We start from the raw sequence: 20,260 nt of genomic DNA, 5'->3' as shown, positions 1-20,260 counted from the left end.
GGTGAAGAAATTCCTCCTCATCTCATTTCTAAAGCAGTGTCCCTTCACTCTGAGGCTGTGTCCTTGGTTCCTAGTACCTCCTAATATCGGAAACAACTACCCATTCACTGTATTCAGGTCTCTCAGTATTTTGTAAGTTTCAATCAGAACCCTCCCTTAGACCTAGGGTCATCAGCTGCTCCTCATATGACAAACCCTTCATCTGGGGCCATTTTCATAAACCTCCTCTGGCTTCCCTCCAACACCAGTACATCATTCCTGCCCAAAACTGCTCACAATGTTCCAAACGAGGTCTAACCAGAACCTTATACAATTTCAGAATTATATCTCTGCTCTTGTATTCAAGCCATCTTGAAATGAATGTAAACATTGCATTTACCTTTCTAAGTGCCAACGGAATCAACCTGTTAACCTTAAGAGAATCCTGAGCTTAGACTTCTAAGTCCATTTGTGCTTCAGATTTCTGAAGCCTTTCCCAGCTTAGAAAATAGTCAACACCTCTCTTCTTCCTAAAGTGCATAACCTTAGACTTTCACACATTGTATTGAATAATGAATCTGCTACTTCTTTGCTAACTCTCCTAGCCTGTTCAAGTCCTTCTGCAGCTTACCTGCTTGCTGCACATGGCGTTTATCTCTACTAATCTTTGTGTCATCTGCAAAGTTAACAAAAATGCCATCAGTTGCTTTGTTCAGATCGTTTATGTTAAGTGAATAGTTGTGGTGCCAATCCTGTGGAATTCTACTGGCCGCCAGTTACCATACTGAAAAATAAATCTTTATCCCTGCCAGTCAGCCAATCCTCTATCCATGCCAGCACCTTGCCCCCAACACCATGGGCTCTTATCTTATTTTGCAGCATTCTGTGCTGCACCTTGTCAAAGCCCTCTGAATATCCTAACAGATCATGTCTGCTGCCTCTCCTTTGCCTTACTTGTTCATTTGCGTTCTTAAATTTTCTAACAAGATTGATCAGGTATGACCTCCCCTTGATTATTATCCACATCTGAGTACTCCCTAATCTCATTCTTAGTAATGGACTCTAAAATCTTAACAATGACCAAGGTCAGGCTAACTGGCTGATAATTTCCTGTCTTCTGCCTCCCTCCCTTATTAACCATTTTCCACTCCTCTGGGGTCCTTTCTGACTTCAGTGATTCCTGAAAGATCACTACCAATGACTCCGCGATCTCCTCAGGTATATCCTTAAGAACTCTGGGGTGGAATCCATCTGGCCAAAGTGATTAATCCACCTTCAAACCTTTGAGCTTCCCTCGCACCTTCTCCTTAGTGATGGCCACTGCACTCACCACTGCCCATACTATTTGTCCTATTACTACTTCTGGAAACTTTAAAAGCCTCTGCTAAGCCATCCTCCCTTTTACATTTTTCTAAGTAACCGAATCCAGTCCTCCACCACTTAGACTATCCCTAATGTCCCAATAACTATTCCTGTAAGGTATCCAACCTTTGATGTGATGTAGGAACATGACAATTCTTAAACGTAGAGACATTGTGACAGCTTGCAAGATTCCTGGTGCAGACTTCTGCTATGGTGGGTACTGACGGTCACAGGTGACTTGATGTAATGGGACCCCTTACAGTTGATGAAGTCTGTTGAATGGTGATGTAGTGTTTTCAATGCAATATGTAGAGTATTTGTGCCTGGCACCTGGGAGAAGACGACAATGCTGGTAAAGCCTACTGCTCAAGCTGCGGCATGGACCTTGTAGTATGGCATGAAAATGAAATGGTATGATTTTGCAGAAATTGTAACAGTAACATCCTTGTAACGTTTATGGATCAAAGATTGAGGGATCCCATACAGTTCCCTAGTGGATTGTTGGAAGGACACAGTGGTTAAAATGATGGCCACTGGGATAGTAGGGCCACCCACTCCTTCGTATTTCATGTGCTGCTCCAGTAGTTGGTTTGGTTTTGTGACTGCGTCCTCACTCATCTGGAGGAAATGGCAAAGAGCACAATAAACTTTGAACCTCTGAATCCTGAGGGGACCTTATTCTGTAGCTTCTTGGTGTGAAAGTTATTTGAAAACTGCTGGAGTTTACTTTTGGAATTGCGCTTACTGGCTCATTTATTCCTCCTCAGCTTCTCTGTACCTTCATAGCACTGTAGCCTCAGTGGTCATGACAACTGATGCGGCTGGATCCTTTGGTTATGGTTTCAATGACCCTGTGTAGGGTCTTTTGGAAATAAAACGGATAGCAATCAGCATTCACACCAAACACTAATGACATTTTCCCCAGCCTTGGCCCAGTGGGACATGGAGAAGTCTGACAAGGAGTGCCTTGGAACGCTTCTAGGTGGACCTTTGACATAGTGAATGTTATTCCAATGTACACAACATTGCCATAGTGCACACATACAATAGGAAATTGTAAGTGCAATAGATTTTTGAAGCCTTGTTTCTCAACCCCAAATCCTGCACCACTGAATAAATGCAGAATTGTATAAGTTACCAAACACTTACAGTTCAGGTTGAGGGGAAATCAGCTCCATTCCAACTTTTGCTTCACAGAGATGTCTACGATCAATCTTTAATGACCAACTGTTCTACGTACTACACTAAAGGATGTTAGTGAATAAGATTTTTAAACATGAAATCAGTGACAGTTTCATGGCAATCATTAGACTCTTAATTCAAAAGTTTTATTGAACTCAAATTCCACCATCTACCATGGCAGGATTTGAACTTTGCCTGGGTCTCTAAACTAAACTAAGTCTAGTGATAGTACCACTAGGCTATCACCTCGTGCTAACGTGTGAACATCATGAGTAGCTTGATGAGTGACCAGATCTCTGAGTGATTTCTATGCAGCTCTGTGACTAACCACAAATCCCCAGGCTGGTTGCACTAGACCTGCAGCACTGACTGTGGCCCACTACTTGGACTGTAGTGTCACAGAACCCCTGAGCCTGCCTGCACCATGTGGCTGACTGGTCTGGTCAAGCCTCTGAATTGAGAATGGATGATGCCTTTGACAGACTGTAGCATAAAACCTTGACTGGTAGCAGGCCTCTTGACTTGCCAAGGATGACTTATGACCCGAAAGAATAAGCAGTGGGCTGGACCTGCCAGATACCACTTCTGCCTTTCATGTGAGAAGCAGTTGCCATCTCATTTTTCTCTGCAGGAGAGTAGAAAATTGCATAAAAACGAGGCAAGATTGAATATTAAATTGCCTATGGTGATCAGCTTGACTGTAATATTATGATATTTTTGGAGTTTTTCTGGTGATGATCTTTTTTTTGACACATAACAGTCTGTACTTGTTGTGCTGTTCTTGCTAATGGCTTTTAAAATTTACAACAGCAAATATAAAGTATTTTCCAGGTGGGCTGCTGAACTACAATAATTTTGTAATTAATGCAAGACATTGCATGTATCCAAGTATATAGATACATAAATTTAAAAATATGAACATGACTTTTTCTTTCATTTTATCAACATTTTTAATGTTAAGAGCTATGTTTCTGCATTGAAATGACATTTAAGCCCTTCCATATTTTTCACTAACATGATAATATATTTTGCAGCAAACAGAGAAAATTCTGGAGAAACTTGGCAAGCCTGACCGGGCCTGTGGAGAGGGAAACAGAGTAAAAATTTTGAGTATGACTCTTCTCCAGAGCTGCAAGTTTACAGAGCCCCTGACTCTGACTGCTCCAAGTGGCTGACTGACTGTGCCAAGTCCATGGACTGAGATTGGAAGCTGTCCCTGAAAGTGGTGTGACCCCCTTGACAGTTCTGAAGAAGAGTCATAATGGGCTTGAAATGTTAACTCTGCTTCATTCTCCACAGATGCTGCCAGACTTGTTGAGTTCCTTCAGCATTCTCTTATTGTTTCAGATGCCCAGCATCCGCTGTATTTTGCTTTTATATCATTTATTTGCAGCTGTTACAAATAAGACAGAAAATCTGGATAATCTTAAAATACTTATGCTCGTTTCCACTTTCTCAAATGGCTGAATAGCCAATATGCAGCTGTGAAACGAAGCTACATTGGTTATAGCACAATTCCACATCAATATAAGAGTGAGGAAAGCCCCACTTAATATGGTTCTAAAATAATGGCCTGATATGAGAGATGGGGGCAAGGGGTAAGGTTGAGACGTCCCCTCACTGAAAACCAGACAATTTCCTTGGAAATACTCTTCCCTGGCACTGCAAATGAGGTGTATAAGAAGTGTAATTGGCTGAATTCTCCTCATCCTTTAATGAAGGTGGCAATAACAAGTCATTTGGGAACATATGGTGAGATCACAACAATGAGATTTTCAATGTCAAGATAAAAAATGAAAGGTTTTCCCTTTTAGGTTCTAATGGCTAGATGAGAATCTCACTGGTAAGTGGTGAGGATCTTATTTTTAAGCATTTGCACCTCATTAATAGCTAATCTCATCTCATTTCTATGCACTGTGCGATTCTCCTGGTGAGAAAATAGATAGCGCTGATTTCTGATCAGTAAGTCAAGGAGGTTACCAGATGAACGAAACTCACCAATTGCTTCTCTGGGCCTCTCTGTCTACCTGTCTTCACTAACATATCATTGTACATTAGAGCCATAGAAGTCTGCAGCATGGAAAAAGGTCCTTCAGTCCATTGAGCATGTGTTGGTTAAAAACAGGTACCCAAATATTGTTATCCCATTTTCCAACACTTGATCCTGGCCTTGAATTGCAAGTGCACATCTGAGTACTCACTAAATATTCTGAGGGTTTCTACCATCCTTACAGGCAGTGAATTCTGGATACTCACCAACCTCTGGGAGAAAATATTTTCCTCACATCCCTCTGAATCTCCTTTCTGTCTACCCTATCTATGCCCTTCATAGCTTTATACATCTCAATCATGTCCCCCGTCAGTCTCTTCTGCTCCAAAAAAAACATGAGCCCAGTCAGTCCAATCTCTGTCATAACTGAAACTCTTTAGCCTAGGCAATGCCCTGGTAAATTTCCTGTATAGTCCAATCACATTCTTTCTAAAGTGAGGAGTCCAGAACTACATATAATACTCTGGCTGTGGAATAACAAATGTTTTAAACTGCTTTAGCGTAACCTCCTTGATCTTAATATCTATGCCTCGGCCAATAAAGGCAGATAGCCTATATGATTTCTTAACTATTTTATCTTCCTCTCCTGCTACCTTTAAGTGACCGGTGTACATGCACACCAAGGTCCCTCTAATCCTTGGTGCTTGTCAGGGTCATGCCATTCATCATGGATTCCTTTGCCTTGTTTGTTCTGTCCAAATCTATCATCTCACACTATTCTGGATTGAATTCCCTTTGCCACTGATCAATGTATCACATCAGCCCATCTATATCCTCCTGTAACCTAAGGGTATCTTACTAACTATTTAACAATCTTGGTAACACTTGTGATGTTACTGGCCAACTCTCCTATATTCAAGTTGAAATTATTTATGGATACCACAAACAGCAAGAGCTTCAACACTGATACCTGCAGGCTTCATTGGACACAGGTGTCTAGTTACAGAAACATTCCTCAATCACCGTTCTTTCCTTCTTGCCATTCAGCCAATTCTGGATCCAATTAGATAAATCTCCTTAGATCCCATGGGCTCATACTTTTGCTATCCATCTCCCATGCAGGACCTGAGCGAAAGCCTTGCTGAAATTCCATTAGACTATGTTAAATGAATTGCCCACTTCTGTCCTTCAGAATTTCTTCCAATAGTTGCCCAATCACTGAGGTTAGATTGACTAGTCAGTAGTTTCCTGTTTTATCCCTTGGTCTCTTCTTGAGTGACAGTTCCACATTAACTGTCCTCCGGACTTCTGGCACCTCTCCTGTGGCCAGAGATAAATGGAAAATCGCTATCAATGCTCCTGCTATTGACTCCCTTGACTCATTAAACAAACCTGAGATATATTTCAAGATAAAATGTGAGGCCGGATGAACACAGCAGGCCAAGCAGCATCTCAGGAGCACTATCTTGGAATTCTCCAGCATCTGCAGTTCCCATTATCTCTGAGATATATTTCATCTGGCTACTTTTAAGCCTGCCCGATCATTCAGAACATCCTCTTTGTCTATACTAATGTCTTCAATTATATTACAGTTCATGGGAAATGTGCACCTCGACCCTTCATCCACAGATGTTGTCAAAGAGTCATAGAGTCAAACAATATGGAAACAGACCCTTTGGTCCAACTCATCTATACCGATCAAATTTCCCAAATGAAACTATGCCCGTTTGCCTGCATTTGGCCCATATCCCTCCAAACATTTCCCATTCATGTATCTATTCCAAATGTCTTTTAAATGTTGTAAATATACTTGCATCTATCTCTTCCTCCGGTAGTTCATTCCACTTGTGAATCACTCGCTGTGTGAAAGAGCTGCCCCTCAGGTCCCTTTTAAATGTCTTGGGGTGGCACGGTGGCTCAGTGGTTAGCACTGCAGCCTCGCAGCGTCAGGGACCCGGGTTCAATTCCAGCCTCGGGTGACCGTCTACGCGGAGTTTGCACATTCTCCCTGTGTCTGCGTGGGTTTGCTCCGGTTTCCTCCCACAGTCCAAAGATGTGCAGGCTAGGTGGATCGGCCATGCTAAATTTCCCGTAGTGTTCAGGGGTGTGTGGGATACAGGGAATGGGTCTGGATGAGGTGCTTCAAAGGGCGGTGTGGACTTGTTGGGCCGAGGGTCTGTTTCCACACTGTAGGGAATCCAGTCTAATCTAAATCTTTCTCTGCTCACCTTAAAATTATGCCTCCTAGTTTTGAACTCTCCAACCTAAGGAAAAACCCTTTGCTATTCACTCATCTATGCCCTTCATGAATTTATAGACGTTTATAAGTTCATCCTTCAAGCTCTTACACTCCAGTGCGAAAAGTCATAGCCTATTCAGCCTCTCCTTATAACTCAAAACCTCCAGTCCTGCCAACATCCTAGTAAATAAAATGTGAGGCTGGATGAACACAGCAGGCCAAGCAGCATCTCAGGAGCTCCTGAGATGCTGCTTGGCCTGCTGTGTTCATCCAGCCTCACATTTTATTATCTTGGAATTCTCCAGCATCTGCAGTTCCCATTATCTCTGAACATCCTAGTAAATCTATTTTTGCACCCTCTCCAATTTAATAATATCCTTCCTATAGCAGGATGACTAGAAATATTCACAGTACTCTAAACCTGGCCTCACTAATCAACTGAAAAAACCAGCCTCATCACATTACCATGGACGATCTCAGACGAACTTAGGAGACACTTCAGTCTTTTACCCATAATATTTTGGAGCTCCCTAACATCTTACCTTGCAATACTGCTGCCAGGTCACTCTGTGCATAAAGGACACACAGCCTACTCATGCATCTGCTCAGGATGCACCTCAGGGCTCCTAGCTGGATTTCTTAGCACTAACATCGACTTTCACAGTATCTGTGCCTTACTTTTTACCATGTTGCTTTTCATTTGGGTATGATTATTGTCTAGGGATCCAAGTACATTCAGTCCAGGGATTGGACCAACATCAATCCTGCAGGTCAAATCCAACCAGTCTGGGGAATACAGATAAAGTAATAAGGGAGCTGTAGAAACCAGTCATGGGGCTGAATCATGCTCAGACAGAGTTGAACTCATAGATCAGTCGATGATATGGGCCACAGTCAGCCTGGGAGTTCAGATAGTCGGCGTCAAGGAGTTTGCAGGAGGCAATCCATGCTCGGTAAAGTGGGAATCCTAAGCGAGGGGATTGGAGACATACTGGATGCAGAAGGGATAATGTCTGTGAAGATTGCAGGGCAGACCAACCCAAAACCAGGGGTGGGATCTGATATAACATGTGATGACATGGGCTACTAAAGCGGGGGGTAGGGCCAGGTTTTCACAATTGAGCACTTTGTTGGGAGGGGTAGAGTTCGAGCAAATGTCCGGTAGCAGAGAGAAAATGTTAGCACTAATTCTTGCAGAGTGAGGAAAATCATTATCTTTCTTGTGACATTATTGCATGTTACTCTCAACTGTGGACCTTGCACTGACCTGGGTGGCAATGTCATACCAAGCTGGCAAGATCTGGTCCGTTTTGGCAGCCCAGAAGAAAGAAAATGACTTTCATTTTGCCACAACATTTACCATGACTCCCGTGTTTCCATCAGCATTTGGCTGTTAGACATTTCCATGGCAATTTTCCCTATTTTGGAACATTTGAACTGGTGCACAGCTGAACTTTTAAATCTGGTGCTAGCAGCAGGAATCCCAGATAATCCTGGCAGCAATGAGCTCTCCTGCTGCTATGAGTGTAAGATAGTGTGAGAGCAATGCAGTGAGGGCATGCAGCAGAGGGAATAAGGAGACCAGTGGGAAATTGTCTGAGAAAACTTCACTGAAGCTCCCAGAGAGAAACCCTCTGTAAGACTCCCTGAAATTGACACTTAGCTGACTTTTGGAAAAATCAACCTCACATTTTTAAAAGCAGATCTTCAATGCTGGAGAATAATTAAAACTTATCACACCATTAAAATTTTGCTTCCACAGGAGTGATAGGCTCTAAGCTTTTTAGTGAATTTAAAATGTATAACTGTTGCAGGTATATTGCTCTATGTGTTCAGCTTAATGTGTCTCAACTAGTTCTCTGGAAGAGCTGGATAACTTGGACTGCATTTTTTTTTGTTATTTCACGGAATTTTGGAATTGCAGAAGTAGGCTGTTCAGCCCACTCTGTCCGCACTAGCTCTCTGAAATAGCATTATGTCTTTGTGTTATTCTTCTGTTGTTTCCCCACAACCCTGTGCATTGTTTCTTATTAAATAATTACTCAATGGATTCTTGAACGCTTTAATTGAACTTGCCTCCACCATAGTTACAGGCATTAAATCCAAACCCTAAATATTTTTTGGGCGTTAAAGGTGTTTTCTCATGTTAGATTTACTATTTTTTTGAAAATTGCTTTAAATCTGTGCCCTCTTGTACTTCAGTGTTTTACTGCAGTGTACAATTTCTCCTCTTCTTCTTTGCCGAGGCCTCTCATGGTTTTGAAAACTTCTATCAGATCTTCTCTTAGACTTCGCCTTTTCAAAGAAAACAGTCATATAGCACAGAAGAGGTCCTTTGGCCCATTGAGTCTGTGCTGAACTATCCACTCTAATCCCACATTTCATCTTTTGACCCATAGCCTAAATTTTCTGACATTTCCAGTAAATTGAAACAAAGAACTGCACATACTGGAAAATAGAAAGTGCTGGAGAAGCCCAACAGTTCTGGCAGCATATTTGGAGAAAGAAACAGAGTTACCGTTTTGAGTTTAGTGACCCCTTGTCCAGTTCTGATGAAGTGTTACTGGACCTGAATTGTTAACATTGTGTTTCTCTCCACATGATATGTCAAGTGCTCATCTGTGTATGTTTTCAATATTGTGATGTTTCTCACTTTACTGTCCCCATAGGCAGCACGTTTCACCCTCTGGGTAAAAAAAAAATGTTTTCCTCTAATTCCCACTAAACCTTTTACCCTTCACTTTAAAGTTTTAGGATTGACCCTTTAGCTAAGGGGAACTGCTACTTCCTATCTATCCTGCTCATGCTCCTTATAACCTTACATATTTCAATTAGGAGCCCCTCCACTTTCTCTGCTCTAAAAAAGGCAATTTGAGCGCATCCAACTTCTGTTCATAGCTAAAATTCTTAAACACAGGCAATGTCCTGATGAATCTTCGTGGCACCCTCTTCAGTGTAATCATATCCTTCCTGTAGTGTGGTGGCTAGAACTGCACACAGCACACCAACTATGGCCTAACCAAACTTTCATAGAGCTTCAACATTGCCTCTCTTCTCTCATAAGCAATGCCATGACTGACAATGGCAGTGTTCCATATGACTTCTTAACCACCCAATTAACCTATTGCCAGTGCCCCTGTAATTTCCACCCTGTCTTCTGTGTGCATCTGTGGCTGCATCACACCTAATCACAGTGGCTCACTGACTTCCAATTCTGACAGTCCTTTCCAGTACCTTTGCCCTATCAATTTTAAACCCTTTTTAGTGACAAAGGTTTCTCCTATGCCACAATAGATTGTGAAAATTCCCTTCTTTAGTAAATATAGATGCAAGTTATTCATTTCACATCTCAGCTGTGAGTCCTGGATGTGCAGTCAGTGGGAATTGTTTTTGATTTACACTTTAATAATTGAGATTGCTGATAAAATTATTCTTACAACAAAATTTGAGTCATTAGGTGATTGCATGCAATAATCACAGGCAGCAACATTTCCAACAATGCTATACTGAGGGCAGTGCACAGTTGGGTTTTGTGTTGAACTTTTATTTCTTGTATTTACAGTAGATTAAAATTGAGCATATGTCTGAGCTCTAGCTATTAAAATATGTAGCTTCCAGTACACGCAAGCCTTCCATAGGATGAGCTGACTGATGATTCTAAATTAGTTGCCAGCATAATTCTTTACACGATCAGGGTGATTTAGCAAATGTTGTCCAATCATTGAATCACACCTAACAGACACAATGTTATGAGTTTTGTAACTGTTGGCTGGCTGATTACAGTCAGGCTCTTGCTTTTATGAACAGCTTGACAAAATGTTTTTTCTCAGCAATACTGGAAACTAGTTTTCTAGGTTTTAAGCACTGAATGACTCATGGATAATTGATTACTGGAAATAGATAAAATCAACACATTTGATGTAAAGCAGTACAAAAGCTTCCTTTATCTTTACTTAAACAAATAAACGTGGTTTTGCATCAAAGCAATAGATCCAGTGATTGTTCACTGGATACATAATGTTGCCTAGACAACAGAGGAGCCAAGAGAATTGTATTTATTCCACTTCTAAAAATTCACATTCAAGCTTTCTGAAGGTAGAGACATCACAAAACTTTGTAGAAATAGGAAATGTAAATCAAAGTATCATGAGATAATTTGTGCCGCGATGTCTGACTAAATGTAATATTGAAAATAAAATTGTTTAAAAATTATTCATTATTTTAATTGATTCAGTTGTGGTTAGTAGCTAAGAAAGTGTCACAGTTATAGACTATTTTGCCAACTAGGATCCAGTTTGTAAAACTCACGGCTTTTGATAAGAATGTTGATATTTATTCTTCACATTAAAATTGTGGTCTTATGTTACTGGTGATGAATTGATTATCAGATTGATTGTTGAAGCAAAACGATTCATTGCTGTAAAGTCATGTCAGTTTAAGCTTCTTGTTAGACAAGACACCATTCATAAGAGTCTTTGAATAATATCTGTGATGAAGGTGATTAAATACACAGTAGTTGTACAATCAAGGATCCCAAGTTTTAATTAGGTGATTTATTAATATCATACCTCCTATCTTTTGTGCTTAATTTTGTAGAAGGGAATATCCCAGCTGATGCTGGGAATCATACAGAACTCTTCAAGGAATGGGAACGCAATTACGTTGGGAGGCAAAGTCCTAGGGGATTGTTGCTACACAAACCATCTAGAAACCCAGGTAATGTGTTCTTTTTGAATTGCACCATGGCAGATTGTGAATTTTGAACTCAATTCAAATCTGGAATTAAAGGCCTAATGATGACTCTTAAACCTGAGTCAGCAGTTGTAAAAATCCATCTGGTTCATGAATGCCCTTGAGGGAATTAATACAGTTGCCACTGGCTGTTCCAGTACAGTTGCAGCACTGGTATCTAACTGACAATGTGGCAAATTGTCCAAGTATGTCCTGTACACACAAAGCAGGACAAACCCAAACCAGCCAATTACTGCCCCATCAGTCTCCTCTTGATCATCGGTAAAGTGATGGAAGATGTCATCGACAGTGCTATCAAGCAGCTCCTGATCAGCAATAACTTGGTCAGTGATGTCCTGTTTGAATTCCACCAGGGCCACTCAGCTCCTGATCTCATTACAGCCTTGGTTCAAACATGGACAAAACAGCTAAATTCCAGAGGTGAGGTGACAGTGACATCCCTTGACATCAAGGCTGCATTCAACCGAATGTGGCTTCAAGGAGCCCTATCAAAACTGGAATCATTGGGTATCAGAAGGAAAACTCTACAGTGGTTGGAGTCATACCTGACACACAGGAAGATAGTTGTGGTTGTTAGTGATCAATTATCTCAGCTTCAGGACATCTCTGCAGGAGCTCCTCAGGGTGGTGTCCTTGACCTAAACATCTTCACCTGCTTCATCAATGACCTTCCATTCATCATAAGGTCAGAAGCAGGGATGTTCACCGATGATTGCACAATGCTCAGCACCATTTGTGACTCCTCAGTTACCGGAGCTGTCTGTATTCAATTGCAACAAAATCTGGACAATGTCCAGGCTTGGGCTGAAAAGTGGCAAGTGACATTCACACCACACAATTTCCAGGCTATGACCATTACCAAAGAGAGACAGCCTAAACAGGATCCCTTGAGATTCAATGTTACCATTAATGAATCCTCCAGTATCAACATCCTGGGGGTTATCATTGACCAGAAACTCAACTGGACTGACCACAATAACACAGTGGCTACAAGATCAGGCCAGAAGCTAGGAATACTGTGGCAAGTAACTCACCTCTTGACTCCTGAAAGTCTGTCCACCATCTACAAGGGACAAGTCAGGAATATGATGGAAGACTCCCCACTTGCCTGGATAAGTTCAGCTCCAACAACACTCAAGAAGCTTGACACCACCCAGGACAAAGCAGCCTGCTTGATTGGCACCACATCCACAAGCATCCGCTCTCTCCACCACTGATTCTTAGTAGCAGCAGTGTGTACTATCTGCAAGATGCACTGCAGAAATTCACCAAAGAGCCTCAGACAGCACCTTCCAAACCAAAGACCACTTTCATCTAGAAGGACAAGGGCAACAGGCATATGGGAACACCATCATCTCCATGTACAGTGGCTCAAGAAGACAGGTCCCCACCACCTTCTCAAGGGCAACATAGGATGGGTAAGAAATGCTGGCCAGCCAGCGACATGCACATCCCACAAATGAGTAGAGAGAAAAAAATCTGGCTTGCATGTGACCCCAGGAACACCGCAATGTGGTTGACCTTAAACTATTCCCTGAAAATCCAATTGTATAAATTGTATCGACTGCTACAAAGTCGAAGGAAAGAGGGAAAAAAAAGTGAAGGACTATCTGGCATTGACTATCAGAATGGCAAACATAGCCTATTAAGCCTCAAAAGTCCTCCTTACAAACGTCTGGGGTATAGTGTCAAAACTGGCAGAGCCGTCCGAAAGACTAAACAAAAAATAGCCTGGCATAATCATACATTACAAGTGTCCCAAATAATACCATCTTGATTCCTGGGTATCAGAGATAATGGGAACTTAAATGTGAGGCTGGATGAACACAGCAGGCCAAGCAGCATCTCAGGAGCACAAAAGCTGACGTTTCGGGCCTAGACCCTTCATCAGAGAGGGGGATGGGGTGAGGGTTCTGGAATAAATAGGGAGAGAGGGGGAGGCGGACCGAAGATGGAGAGAAAAGAAGATAGGTGGAGAGAGCATAGGTGGGGAGGTAGGGAGGGGATAGGTCAGTCCAGGGAAGACGGACAGGTCAAGCAGGTGGGATGAGGTTAGTAGGTAGATGGGGGTGTGGCTTGGGGTGGGAGGAAGGGATGGGTGAAAGGAAGAACACGTTAGGAAGGCGGAGACAGGTTGGACTGGTTTTGGGATGCAGTGGGTGGAGTGGAGGAGCTGGGCTGGTTGTGTGGTGCAGTGGGGGGAGGGGACGAACTGGGCTGGTTTAGGGATGCAGTAGGGGAAGGGGAGATTTTGAAACTGGTGAAGTCCACATTGATACCATTAGGCTGCAGGGTTCCCAGGCGGAATATGAGTTGCTGTTCCTGCAACCTTCGGGTGGCATCATTGTGGCACTGCAGGAGGCCCACGATGGACATGTCATCTAAAGAATGGGAGGGGGAGTGGAAATGGTTTGCGACTGGGAGGTGCAGTTGTTTGTTGCGAACTGAGCGGAGGTTTTCTGCAAAGCGGTCTCCAAGCCTCCGCTTGGTTTCTCCAGTGTAGAGGAAGCCACACCGGGTACAGTGGATGCAGTATACCACATTGGCAGATGTGCAGGTGAACCTCTGCTTAATGTGGAATGTCATCTTGGGGCCTGGGATAGGGGTGAGGGGGGAGGTGTGGGGGCAAGTGTAGCATTTCCTGCGGTTGCAGGGGAAGGTACCGTGTGTGGTGGGGTTGGAGGGCAGTGTGGAGCGAACAAGGGAGTCACGGAGAGAGTGGTCTCTCCGGAAAGCAGACAGGGGTGGGGATGGAAAAATATCTTGGCTAATTCTTCAAGGACCGCAACTTTTCCCCCCACAGTGATCGAGAACGCCCTCGACCGCGTCTCCCGTATTTCCCGCAACACGTCTCTCACACCCCACCCCCGCCACAACCGCCCAAAGAGGATCCCCCTCGTTCTCACACACCACCCCACCAACCTCTGGATACAACGCATAATCCTCCGACACTTCCGCCATCTACAATCCGACCCCACCACCCAAGACATTTTTCCATCCCCACTCCTGTCTGCTTTCCGGAGAGACCACTCTCTCCATGACTCCCTTGTTCGCTCCACACTGCCCTCCAACCCCACCACACCCGGCACCTTCCCCTGCAACCGCAGGAAATGCTACACTTGCCCCCACACCTCCCCACTCCCCCCTATCCCAGGCCCCAAGTTGACATTCCACATTAAGCAGAGGTTCACCTGCACATCTGCCAATGTGGTATACTGCATCCACTGTACCCGGTGTGGCTTCCTCTACATTGGGGAAACCAAGCGGAGGCTTGGAGACCGCTTTGCAGAACACCTCCGCTCGGTTCACAACAAACTACTGCACCTCCCAGTCGCAAACCATTTCCACTCCCCCTCCCATTCTTTAGATGACATGTCCATCATGGGCCTCCTGCAGTGCCACAATGATGCCACCCGAAGGTTGCAGGAACAGCAACTCATTCCGCCTGGAAACCCTGCAGCCTAATGGTATCAATGTGGACTTCACCAGTTTCAAAATCTCCCCTTCCCCAACTGCATCCCTAAACCAACCCAGTTCGTCTCCTCCCCCCACTGCACCACACAACCAGCCCAGCTCCTCCACTCCACCCACTGCATCCCAAAACCAGTCCAACCTGTCTCTGCCTCCCTAACCTGTTCTTCCTCTCACCCATCCCTTCCTCCCACCCCAAGCCGCACCCCCATCTACCTACTAACCTCATCCCACCTCCTTGACCTGTCCGTCTTCCCTGGACTGACCTATCCCCTCCCTACCTCCCCACCTATACTCTCTCCACCTATCTTCTTTTCTCTCCATCTTCGGTCCGCCTCCCCCTCTCTCCCTATTTATTCCAGAACCCTCACCCCCTCCCCCTCTCTGATGAAGGGTCTAGGCCCGAAACGTCAGCTTTTGTGCTCCTGAGATGCTGCTTGGCCTGCTGTGTTCATCCAGCCTCACATTTTGTTGTCTTGGATTTTGAAGCCTTGGATATTGCAAAGGTTGTGTGCCTTGATAACATTCTGGCAATAGTCCTAAAGACTTGTGTTCCAGAATGTGCTATGGCCTTGCCCAAGCTGTTCCAGGATAGCTATAACACCAGTATCTATCTGATAATATGAAAAATTTCCCTGGCCTTGTACACAGAAAGCTGAATAAATCCAACTTGTCAAATTACTGCCTACCAGTCTACTCTAGAACATCAGTAAAGTGATGTAAAGTGTCAGCAATAGTGCTACCAAACAGCACTTGCTGAGCAATAACCTGCTCATTGTCCTTCTGTTTGTGTTCCACTTGGGCCACTCAGCTCCTGGCCTCATTACAACCTTAATTCAAACATGGACAAAAGAGCCAAACCCCAGAGGTGAGGTGAGAGTTACTGCTCTTTCATGAAGGCCATATTTGATTGAGTGTGGCATCAAGGAGTCCAAGGAAAAACTAGTGTCAATGGGACTCAGAAGGAAAGTCACTGTCAGAATTGACACAAAGGATGATAGTTTAGGTTGATGAAGATTCGTCAGCTCAGATCCAGGACACATCTATAGAAGTTCCTTAGGATAGTGCCTCATACCCAACCATTTTCAGTTGCTTCATCAATTATCTTCCCTCCATCATAGAGTCTGAAACAACGTGTGCTCATCCGCAAACATCAATGTTCAACACATTCACCACGCCTTAGTTACTGACGAGTTTTGAGGAGATTTGTAGCTCAGGTTGAGGTTCTGGCTGTGAGTTTGCTCGCTGAGCTGGAAGGTTAGTTTTCAGACGTTTCGTCACCATTCTAGATAACATCATCAGTGAGCCTCCGGTGAAGCGCTGGTGTTATGTCCCGATTTCTATTTATCTATTTAGATTTCCTTGGGTTGGTGATGTCATTTCCTGCGTTGGTGATGTCATTTCCTGTTCTAGTTACTGAAACAGTAAATGTGGCAAGGCGTGGACAATATCCAGGTTGAGCTGATAAGGTAGTAAGTACTATTCACACCACATAAGTGCTAGGTAATGTCCATCGCCAATAATAGACAATCAGTCATTACTTTCACTGAATCCCTCACTATTACCATCCTGGAGTTTACCGTTGACCAGAAACTGAACTAGTCTAGCGATATAATTATCATTGCTACAAGAGCAGGACAGGTGCTAGGAATCTTTCAGCAAATAACACTCTCCTGAATCCCCAAAGACTGTCCAACATCTACAACGCTCAAATCGGAAGCGTAATAGAATAATTCCTTATTTCCTGGATGACCGTGGCTCAAAATAACACTTAAGAAGCTTGAGGTCATTCAGAACGAAATAGACCAACTGATTGATTGGCATCACGTGCACAAACATTCACTGTCTCCTCCACTGATGCTCAGTACCAGCAGTGTGTACTATCTTCAAGGTGCATTGCAGAAATTTATCATAGCTTCGTAGAGGGCACCTTCCAAATCTGTGATGCCTGTCATCTAGAAGAACAAGGACAACAGTTACATTGGGACACATCACCCACACGTTCTCCTCCAAGCCACTCATGATCCAGACTCGGAAATATTCCTACAGTGTCTTTGGATCAAATTCCTGAAACTTTCTCCCTACCTGCATTGTAGACCTACTGAGCAAATGGACCGCAGCAGTTCAAGATGTGAGTTCCCATCACTACCTTCTCAAGGGTGGCTGGTGATGGGTAATAAATGCTGGCCTGGCCAACACTGACCAGGTGCCATGAATGAATAATGATTTTGAAAAACCTCTCATGATTTGCTCACAGGGTAATGAATAAATTTGAAGTATCTTATCACTTAATGATAGGAGATTTTATGTGGATTGGCATTAAAAAAGATGTGGATTTTTAATCACTATTTTGGACTGTGCAAGCTTGGATTACATGAAAGCTGACAAAACATTATGGTTGGCAGAAAACTTGTGGAATTGGGTAAAATAATTTGCTGTTAAGTGGCGTTGTTCAAAATGGAAGTAGACAGAAATTGTTGAAAAGACTGTGGTCCTTCTATCCATTCTTAGAAACTCTTCACATATTGTAACAAGCTTGAAAACAATAGGAAATTGAGGACGTTAAACATCAGCTGGTTATTAAGGCGGTTGGTAGCGCCAGCACAATGATGCTTGCTACTTGCATGTGTCCTTGCAGCAGATGGTACAGCTCTGTGTTGTGATATCTACTGTTTCTGTCACCATTTCAGCACCATCATTGTTTGGTAAGTACGCCTCTGTCTTTGATTAGGTGGAAAGATAATATCAGACAGAGCACAGTCTGTCTCTCATGCAGTTTGATCTGGCTGGCATCTTTGTCTTCTTGCTTATCAAAAAAAAACGTAAGAAGAAATTCCTCTACAAAAAAAGCAGTGTCTGAACACTTGGCACAAACTCTCCTGACCAACTGAATGGAAACAGAAAAGAACAGCCTATGGGAAGAATTTGTTCTGAAAGAGTTGGTGTGCATGTTATTATAAGGATTCTGAAATAACCTTCTGTAAATAGCACAACTCAACAGCCCTGAGTGCTCATATTAATTGGAGATAAACTGATGGTAATGCAACAAAATTGCACAAACTTTGAAATAACATAATTGGGCCTAATTTGAGGGGAAGGAATGGTGTGCTCTGCCGTTGCTTAAAATATTCTCGTAATGGGATCATGGACTGAACAGCCTACTTGTACTCACACATTTCGATGTTTACCCAGCTCCAAATTTTATATAAATTTCATAAATATTATGAAGTCCAATGTCAAATTGTGTGTACCCCACATCCCCCATCCTTTCCTGATCGCCTCCCTAATTGATTGATGCTATTCCTCACATACCTAAGATAGTTTCTCAAATTCCCACATCTAGATCTGTAATTAAACTTTATCTGTGAGCTATCTGCTGTTCTCTGAAGGTTATTGGCCCTAGGCCTAATATATGGTATCCCTCAGTGGCACCATTCAGGACCAGGATAATTCCTTCAAATACCCAGGCAGCCAAAAATATACTTCTGAATAATTGTGTTAATTCTCACAGCAGGATGATCACTTGGGCAAAGCTTTCCAATGCTTTTGAAACAGCATTCTGCATTCATCAATACCACCAGAGAAGTGGAAAGAAAAGCAGAAAAGCAGAATAGCTAGTGAACGAAAAAGGAGGAAATCTGATGAAGATGCAGTCAAAAATGCAAACAAAAAGGTCATTTTCCAAACAATTTAGTAGTTATTTGACTTTAATTTTTTAAGATAACCATGCCTAACCAGTACTTTGTTTAATAGTTTATTTTAACATTTCTTGTGATGCCAAAATATAGCAAAGTTACGAGAAATAAAGTAATTAGAAGAATAATGCAATCATTGAAAAATGGTTTAAGAACTGCAAAAAACTGATTAATACTGAATAAAGTGATAAATATTGGTAGAACAAATAATACTAGGTTCTTTTTATATATTGCACTGAAGGTGATTCATCTGTTGTCAACATGACTATCTTTAAGTGTATTAGCCTCTTCCAAATACTTATAAGTAAGATCTATCATAAAATGGTGAAAAACATCCAGGTGCAACCAAACCTTATTTATGCTTTATTTCATTTTATACCTTAGTGGAAAGTGCTGATTAAAGACAACAAAACATCTGTACAACAAGCTCCACAGTATACCACGTTGAGTGACTAAAGTACACAGTATAATGAATGCCATATCACAATAGCGTAAAGGAAAAGCAGACGCAGGGCATAGGGACAAGACAGTATGCTACTGGAGGAGCACAGCAGGCCAGATAGCATCAGAGGAGCAGGAGAGTTGATGTTTTGGGTCAGGAGCATTCTTCAGAAAGCCCAGACCCAAAATGTCAATGTTCCTGCTCCTTTGGTGCTGCCTGACTGGCTCCATACTGTGTTGTCTCTGACTCCAGCATCTGCAGTTCTTGCTCTCTCACAGGGCACAGGGGCCAATTAGACACATGGGTTAAAGTTTCAAACAAGTAGTATATTTTTCCCCCATGGTAATTGGTAAGTACTGTGATTTTCAAGATGGGAGTGTGAAGTAAAGGGTTAACTATGCCTCCCTTCTAAGAATAACTATCAAGCATGTGCACAACAATTATGTTACAGTGATATCAGATAGCATGGAACAGAACACTGAGGCAGTAGAGTTCAAATATTCATTCACAAGAATTTGATCTGTAACCGAGTCTAACTCTCAACCAAAACACAAACAGATTTTAAACAAAGCCTCATACCTAACATGCATTGTCTGACTTAAAACAGCACCTCTTCTTTATACTGATAAAACCTTTTCTTCTCTCAGGGCAGTGATCTGAAAGAAATTCAGGGATTTACGTACATGTATTAATCAAATAAAACCTTATAACTGATTAAAGACTTAAGAGCATCTTAAGTTTGTTCAATGCTTGCTCATCTGTGGTGTGATCATTTGATCTTTTACTTATAAATTCTGTATCTGATACCAACTCTCTCACAAACGCCTGAAGAAGGAGCAAGGCTCGGAAAACTTATGATTTCAAATAAACTTGTTAGACTATAACCTGGTGTCATGTGACTTCTGACTTTGTCGTCCCCAGTCCAACACCGGCACCTTCACATCATGATCTCACTATGTGGTAACAGTGGTAACCAGGAGTGGGAAATGGATGAAACACCTGAAGTGATGCCGAAAGATTGTGCAGTGCCACAGGTAAAGAATGAGGGCAGTGCAGTGATCCCATTTAAGGAGTAGGGGAAGACCCTGAAGGGAATTCCAGAGGTGACAGGAAGCAGCGGACAATAGCTTTTTAAGCCCACCTCCCTC

At 42.7% G+C, this 20,260-nt stretch overlaps 1 long non-coding RNA gene across 5 annotated transcripts in view; it reads left to right on the top strand.

Moving 5' to 3' along the window:
- The window catches only part of LOC125454160 (uncharacterized), a 157,672-nt gene extending 137,720 nt beyond the window's left edge, over positions 1-19,952 (top strand). For all 5 annotated transcript variants that reach the window (XR_007247931.2, XR_007247934.2, XR_007247935.2 and 2 more), the window contains exons 2-3: positions 11,349-11,468; positions 18,487-19,952. This is a non-coding gene — a long non-coding RNA (uncharacterized LOC125454160). The remainder of the gene's footprint in view (positions 1-11,348; positions 11,469-18,486) is intronic.
- Positions 19,953-20,260: the final 308 nt, after the last annotated feature.

The sequence above is a fragment of the Stegostoma tigrinum genome, chromosome 7 (assembly GCF_030684315.1).
Source record: "Stegostoma tigrinum isolate sSteTig4 chromosome 7, sSteTig4.hap1, whole genome shotgun sequence".
NCBI classification, from domain to species: domain Eukaryota; kingdom Metazoa; phylum Chordata; class Chondrichthyes; order Orectolobiformes; family Stegostomatidae; genus Stegostoma; species Stegostoma tigrinum.
This window is presented reverse-complemented; position numbering and strand designations above follow the sequence as displayed.